This window comes from Fukomys damarensis, unplaced genomic scaffold (genome assembly GCF_012274545.1).
Source record: "Fukomys damarensis isolate Sample0158 unplaced genomic scaffold, DMR_v1.0_HiC HiC_scaffold_27, whole genome shotgun sequence".
Lineage (NCBI taxonomy): Eukaryota > Metazoa > Chordata > Mammalia > Rodentia > Bathyergidae > Fukomys > Fukomys damarensis.
The window spans coordinates 22,434,770-22,442,607 of NW_022900939.1; the positions used below are offsets into that span (position 1 = coordinate 22,434,770).

At 56.1% G+C, this 7,838-nt stretch overlaps 1 long non-coding RNA gene across 1 annotated transcript in view; it reads right to left on the minus strand.

Moving 5' to 3' along the window:
* Nucleotides 1-6,804, minus strand: part of LOC104870318 — an 11,242-nt gene extending 4,438 nt beyond the window's left edge. The window contains exons 1-3 of the long non-coding RNA XR_782509.1: nucleotides 6,711-6,804; nucleotides 4,521-4,614; nucleotides 3,159-3,399 (exon numbers count right to left, since the gene is read on the minus strand). This is a non-coding gene — a long non-coding RNA (uncharacterized LOC104870318). The remainder of the gene's footprint in view (nucleotides 1-3,158; nucleotides 3,400-4,520; nucleotides 4,615-6,710) is intronic.
* Nucleotides 6,805-7,838: the final 1,034 nt, after the last annotated feature.

Genomic DNA, 7,838 nt, shown 5'->3' on the forward strand with positions numbered 1-7,838 from the left:
GAGAGAGACAGAGAGAGAGAGAGAGAGAAAGCAGGGAAGGGAAAGTAAGAGCCTTTGGGGAAAGGGGCGGCTGGAAGTGAGGTAGCTGAGAAGGGATGTGGAGGAAAGAGATGTCCCTGTGGCCCTGACAACCATCTATCTCCTTTACCCAGGCCTAAAGGTTTCCCAGAATGTAAGATTTTCAGTGCTGAAACCAGAATTCTAGTCCTTGGTAAACTGGGTAAGTTGGTCCCCCTAGGTGGCAGGCCTTGGGTACAGGTCCACTGACACAGGGACCCCTTGCACAGCCAAGGACATCTCATCCTTGGGAAGGGCTATCTGCACACTGAGGGCAAGCCAGGGCCTTCCAGTTTGACATGGGCTCTAAGATTTCCCTTTTTTTTTTTTTTTTTCTTTTTTCGGTACCTGGGATCGAAGTTGGGTCCTCGCGCTTATGAGGCAGGTGGTGGAACCACTGAGCTAAATCCCCAGACCTGTTTTTTCGTTTTGTTTTTTGAGACAAAGTCTCATTATATAGGCTAGCCCTGCAAGCACAAGGGCCAGAGTTCAATTCCCAGTACCAAAAAAAAAAAAAAAAAAAAAAAAAAAAAAAATTCATTACATAGGCTAGGCTGACCCTGACCCTGAGCTCCAGGTCCTCCTGCCTCAGTCTCTTAAGTGCTGGGATAAGATTTCCTTCCTTTGTTTCTTTACTCTCTCTTCCCCCCCCTTCCTCCTCTCTCTCTCTCTCTCTCTCTGATATTGGAAACTGAATCCAGAGCCTGTGCATAGAGCTGCATCCCAAGTCCTCTTTTTAAATTTTGAAACAGGGTCTCCCTAGGCATGCGTGGTGGTGCACACCTGTAATCCCAGCACTCAGGAGGCTGAGGCAGGAGGATCGCTGTGAGTTTGAGACCAGCCTGGGATACATAGTGAGTTCCAGGTCAGTCTCAACTACATAGTGAGACCCTGTCTCAACCCCCGCCCAAATAAAAGAAACAGGGTCTCCCTAAGTTGCTAAATTGCTCAGACTGGGCTCGAATTTACAATCTCCTGCCTTAGTGTCTCAGAGTACTGTGATTATAGGCATCTGCCACCCCTTTCTTGAAGGCAAATGTGTCCAGAAGTTCAGGTCAGGCATGCGCCAGGAAAGAGAACTAGGCTCCCAGCTGGGGCCAAACTGAGCAATTGGGAGTGGTCATAGGGTTCATTCTCACAGCTTGGGGTGCAGGTGTAGCCTTACCGGGACACTCACATATCACTCAGCTGTGCACGCTCATGGCGATGGCAGACCTGTGTCTGCACACATACACACACACACACATACATGCACACACTCTTGTGCACCCACAACACACACAGGATCTCTCTCCATGGCAAAGGCAGCACCCTGCCCTCAGCCCCTCCGGCAGGCAGAGTCGTTTACTTTGAGGGGCACGGAGGAGGGCCGGCACCCTTTCCTCCTGGACCCCCTTCCCAAGCCTGCCTTTCCCATGACCTCTACCCCCATGCACGGCCCCTTGCTGCACGGCTCCCCCATCCAGAAGCACACAGGGAATGGAGGAACCCTGGGCTGGGGGCTGTGTGGGCTTCCTTCCCTCCCCTCCTCCTCCCCACCTTCCTCCCCCAGGCCTTCCCACCACCAAATCAGCCTGTCCTCTGACAGCCTGAGGCTGGGCTGGTTTGGGAAGGGTTTAGACATGGAGGGCCGTGGGGGAGGGGAAGAACGAAGGGAAAGGAGGAAAGGGGGTGATCTGTACACAAAGCAATGCGCTGGCTCAGCAGCCGGCAAGTGCCAAGGCTCTCCAGAACGCCGGCCTGGGGGGCGCCCCCCAATCACACCCGACTCTCCCACCCCAGCCGCTCCATGGGGCCTGCGCAGGGCCGGCCCTGCGCAGGCCCCATGGAGCGGCTGGGGTGGGAGAGTCGGGTGTGATTGGGGGGCGCCCCCCAATCACACCCGACTCTCCCACCCCAGCCGCTCCATGGGGCCTGCGCAGGGCCGGCCCTGCGCAGGCCCCATGGAGCGGCTGGGGTGGGAGAGTCGGGTGTGATTGGGGGGCGCCCCCCAATCACACCCGACTCTCCCACCCCAGCCGCTCCATGGGGCCTGCGCAGGGCCGGCCCTGCGCAGGCCCCATGGAGCGGCTGGGGTGGGAGAGTCGGGTGTGATTGGGGGGCGCCCCCCAATCACACCCGACTCTCCCACCCCAGCCGCTCCATGGGGCCTGCGCAGGGCCGGCCCTGCGCAGGCCCCATGGAGCGGCTGGGGTGGGAGAGTCGGGTGTGATTGGGGGGCGCCCCCCAATCACACCCGACTCTCCCACCCCAGCCGCTCCATGGGGCCTGCGCAGGGCCGGCCCTGCGCAGGCCCCATGGAGCGGCTGGGGTGGGAGAGTCGGGTGTGATTGGGGGGCGCCCCCCAATCACACCCGACTCTCCCACCCCAGCCGCTCCATGGGGCCTGCGCAGGGCCGGCCCTGCGCAGGCCCCATGGAGCGGCTGGGGTGGGAGAGTCGGGTGTGATTGGGGGGCGCCCCCCAATCACACCCGACTCTCCCACCCCAGCCGCTCCATGGGGCCTGCGCAGGGCCAGCCCTGCCGCAGGCCGCCCTCCTCTCCTCCATAGGTCCACACTCTATACCCAGAAGCACCATCTGCCTCTTGCTTGTCCTGGTAGCTACAAGACAAGGCTTCTCCTGGGCCTGTGGGCTTCTGTTTTCATGCCTCTCATGAGGTAAGCTGTGCCCATGTGGATCATGATCAGAGCAGGGAAACCCAGCCTTCTAACTCACGATGTGAGCAGAGCCTGGCACCCCGAGCTTGGAAGGCTCAATGCCACCCACCTCCCCAGACGGAGACACCCTGGCCTCAGGCCCCAGAAGAGACTACAGCTTGGGGTGACAAGGGAGCATCGCAATGATCCTGTGATGGGGTGGCAGCCCAAGCCGTCCTACCTTCCTGGGTTGCACCTCCACAGAGACACAGAGGTTCAGTCTGAGCATGGACTCACCAGGGTGGCTGCTCGTCACAAATCAGGGCCCAGCACTTCTGCGCGTACCTTGTAGCAACCAAGCATCTAAACACTTCACCCATACACCCTTTCACTTATGCATTCCTACACCCATCCATCTAACCATCTGCCCACCTGTCTATCTACCACCACCCTTGCTCCTCACCATTCTTCCATCCGTCCATCCATGCACTGGCCCAGGCACCCATGCATCCATCTGTCCATCACCCATTTATGGTCTCCCATAAGCCCAAGCGACCAGCTATGTATCCACTTAGAGCTGGGTGTGGCGGCACATGATTGTGATCCCAGCACTCAGGAGGCTGAGGCAGGAGAATTGCCACAAGTTCGAGGCCAGCCTGAGCTACATCGTTGTTCAATGCCAGTCCAAACTGCACAGCAAGACCCTGTTTTAAAAACACAAGGGGAAAAAAGTATATAACCACTCACCCATCCTCCATGCAATTATTGCATAAATTAGGATTTCTTTGTGCTTTGAGTAACTCAAGATGAATCAGGCTCAACCAGACCAGCTGGGAAAGGAAGAACCCAACCAGCCCCTTTTGTGCTCCTCACACCCAGACCCCTGAGGTTGTTCTTACTGTGTCCTCCCTCATCCCAGCCAGGGAAGAAAGTTCTCAGATAGCCTTTCCCTACCTCTGTGCCCTTGGAGGAGGCAAGTGAGCACTAGGTGCACTCCCAAATTGGGCACCCATGTGCACCACCAAGACCCCTTCTTGATCCATTTGACCTTGTTGGGAGCAGAGATGCTCCCTCTGTCCCTAGCCACCATCCTACTCAGACTTCCCTCCATTTTTTATTTTTTACTTTTTGGTTTTTTTGAGACAGGGTCTCACTCTGTAGTTGAGACTGAACTGGAACTCACTATGTAGCCCAGGCTAGTCTTGAACTCACAGCGATCCTCCTGCCTCAGCCTCCCGAGTGCTGGGATTACAGGCATGCGCCACCACACCCAGCCAGACTTCCCTCCATTTGCAAGTAGGCCCATCTGTAATCTGGCCTTTGACCCTCCTCCTCCTCCTCCTGCTTCCCTTCTCTGCTCCCCAAGCCTTCACCACCACTGAAGCTGGGGTCCCGACCTCTGATCTGACGTACCCACTTGCCAGATACCCTGCAGCCTTGCACTAAGACAACCAGCACTGGCCATTGCCCGAATCATGACTGAGCTCACCACGCCCTTGGACCAGGCTCAGGACAGCCCATAAGGAGCCTCCTGAGGCTGCCTCCCCCAGCCCGGCCCGCCCTGCTGCCCTGCTCTGCAGCCAGCTCCGTCCTCTTTCCCAGACAATTGCAACAGCCTCCTAATGGGTCCTGACCTCAGGTCCCCTCCACCTACCAAAACCCAGCCATGGTGTTCTCATCGGGGCTCATCCCCCTGCCGCCACAGTGGAGGCGTGGAATTCAGGGACAGCTTTGTGACCTCAAAAAGCAGGCTGATTCTCCCTTTCTGTGCTTCTGTCTCCTGTCCTCTCCATTCCTCTAGGCCCACTTCATCTTGACCTCCTACCTCAAGACTTTTATCCAGCTGTGTCTCCTTCCTCCCTTCATTTCTTGACATCATGTCTTACTCCCAGTCTCAACTCAAAGGATGCTGCAGGGGCCTGCAGCAAAAAGGGAACTGGAGTAAGAGTCAGGAAACGTTGGTTTTAGTCTGAGCCCTGCCACTGACTTGCTCTGAGACTCACTGGGGTTCAATGTCCCCAATTACAAAATGACTCACTGATTTCAAGAGACCTTCCAGGTCAAGGATGGCTGACTTCAAGGGAGTGGCCAAGTGGGCAAGTGGGCTTTACTACAGGGAGTACCTCTGCTGTCCCTGCATCTCCTTGAACACTCACCTGAACCTCATTCAGTCATGTAACAAACCTTTAGTAAGCAGTGTCTATGGTCTAGGAGCTTTTTAGATTTGGGACACAGTAAGGAACTGGACCATGACCCTATCATGGAGCTCACAGTCTCCAAGGGCAGAAGTTCTCCCCTGGAGGTGATGTTGGCATTTGACGCTTCGCAATGAATGTCTGGGGACATTTTTGATTGTCCCAACTACCAACATTGAGACAGAAGCCAGAGATACTGGTAAGCACCTCCAGGTATAGAACAGACCTTACAACCAACAACAAATGTCCAGCACTGAGGGTCAAGGCTGAGAAGCTGGCCAGGAGAATTCAGGCCACAAGGAAAAAACAAGTAAGTCTATACCATGTCAGAGGGTCAGAGAGGGGAAATGGAGCAAGGTGTGGGGCAGGGAGTCCCTGGGGGACGGTGGAGCAGTTGGGGGCAGGGATTGACCTGAGACCTGATCCTTAACCTGAGACCAACCAGAGGAAAGCAAAGGAAGAAGCAGAGCATTTGGAGATTTCAGACTGAGCCAGGTGAAAGTCTGGAGGTAATGTGCCCAGCAAACTGGGGACCCGCAAGGAGGCCAGAATGGCTGAGACAGCGGGAGGGGAATGAGTAGTTTGGAGCCAGGTTACATGGCAAAGACCTTGACTTTTCCTCTGAGCAAGATGGGGGCCTCTGAGCAAAAGAATGACCAGAATAGACCTAGGTTTTATGAGCATCCCTCTGCCAGGCATGGTGATGTATCCCTGTAATTCTGGTACTCTGGGAGGCTGAGGCAGGAGGATCAATGAGAGTTTGAGTTCAAGGGTTTGAGGCCAGGCTGGGCTGCATAGTGAGCTCAAAAGAACATCCTTTTGGAAGAGTAGAGAAGGTGAGAGAGAGAGAGAGAGAGAGAATGTGTGTGTGTGTGTGTGTGTGTGTGTGTGTGTGTGTGTGGTTGCAAGACTCTAGATGGGAAATGCCAGTGACATGGGCAAAGGGTGGCAAAGAAGGTGGTAAGAAGGGGTCAGGTACTGAGTCAGTTCTGAAAATGAAGCTAAGAGGACTTAGAGGGAGCCTGGCCTTGGTGTGTGTGAGAGAGAGAGAGGAGTCAAGGATGAACTCAAGGTTTTGAGTCTCAGCCAATGTCAGGGTAGACTGACTACTGATTTTCCTCTCCCAAGAAGGGAGTGATATGCTTCACAGGCATAGACCTTGAACTTTTGGGCATACGACGGGTTTAATAAGCCCTGGTTTTCAGAGACTGGCTGGGTGTGCAGGGCCAGGCTGGGTACTGAAATGTAGTCAGTAAAGGTCAACCCGTGCGCCAACAACCCCATACTTATAAGACTAAGGAACATTGGCCTCATGCTCCACAGCTGACAGAGCCCTCTGTGCTGTGCCACACTAGCCCCACGTACATAAGAAAAATGGAAGCTTAGAAAGATTCAGTGAGTTTTCTGAAGTCACACAGCAGATTAAAGGCAGAGTGAGAAGCTGTACCAGGGTGGCATCCTGAGTGCTAGAACTCCTCCTCCACCTCCTCATTCCTGGCTCAAACATTTACTAAGAATATAATGGAAGCCCGAGATTTAACTCAGCAGCACAGGGCCTGCCTGGCAAGCTCGAGGTCCTGAGTTCAATCCCTGGCACCAAAAAAAGAGAATATAATGGGTCAGCCAGTGTCGTACGCCTATGGTTCCAGCTATTTGGGAGGCTGAGGTAGGAGGACTGGTTAAGCCCAGGAGTCTGGGGCCAGCCTGGGCCACATAGCAAAAACTCAACTCAATCAATCAATCAATGAGAAAGACAGAAAAAATGTGAGCAAGCTGGGGACCAGGCCAGAGTGGCTGGAGCAGAGGGGGGAGGTGCTTACAGCTGTAAGTATGAGTTAATCTTCAGTCACCTTCTCGGGACCATCCTGGGTGACAGGCTCAGTACACGGCCTTCAGAGGCTTGGGAGAAGGGCAGAAAGAGGTCTGATCAGGCGTATGCAGAAGCCTCTGGGGGCAGGGAGGCTCCACAACATGAAGCCTGTATCACACACGTCAGTGGACCAGTGTGTCCAGTGCCCATAAACGGCCTTGCACCAGCCCCCTCACAACCAGCCCTGCCCCCTAAGAGCAGAGCCCCCCCAGCCCCCTAACCCACACACCCTGCCCTCCTGCAGCAGGAGCCCAGAGAGGCATTTCCTGTTTGGGGGCTGCCTTCTCTCCCTCCAAGCCCAGGTTCCCAGGGTCCCCAGCTGAGCAGGGGTGTAGAAAAGGCAGCCCTCCCAGCCTCCCTCCCTGCCCAGCTGCAGGCAGAACTCTGGGGACTGGGGTGACTGAAGAAGGGACTCAGGGACAGAGAATGGGGGTGGGTGTCCGGGCCTTTGTCCTCAGCCCCTCAGGGCCTGAACAGGGATGTGGACTGCCACACCACCTCAGAAGGAGCAACTCCAGGGTGTAGGGTGCTGGGCAGATGTGCGCTGGGGATAGGGGTCGCAGGCTTGCTTGGTTGAGGTGAGGTGAAGGACTGGCGTGGCAGGTCTTAGCCAGGCACACAGGGGCCAAGAGTGTGCCCCTGCCTGGCGGGTGGGGCGAGGAGCATGCACATGTAAGTATGGTGGGAAACCAATGCTGGGCAAGATTGGTGGGTCCAGATCTAAGTGCCTGCGAGTGTCGGAAAAGTGAGCTCAGCTGGAGGAACTGAGCCCCAGACTGCAGTGTGCTGGCGCTTGGAGGGTCCTGTCTCAGAAGGCAGCAGTTTCTGCCTCTCTGAGTCCCATCCCTGTGGGGCCTGGGGCAGCCCGTGTACTTCGCCTCCTCCCTCCTCCACCACCCCCAGCACCCCCACCCCACTGCTTCCTGCTCCTGTGGCCCTGGGGGAGCGGGAGCAGGAGCTGGCAGCCACCCCAGCCCATTCCTTACAAGGCCTGAGCCTGGCCTAGGCCCGCCCCCAGCCCGCCTGCCGGAGGCCCCATCTGTCCCTCCCCTTGTCAAGAGCAGCGGTGAGCCCGGGC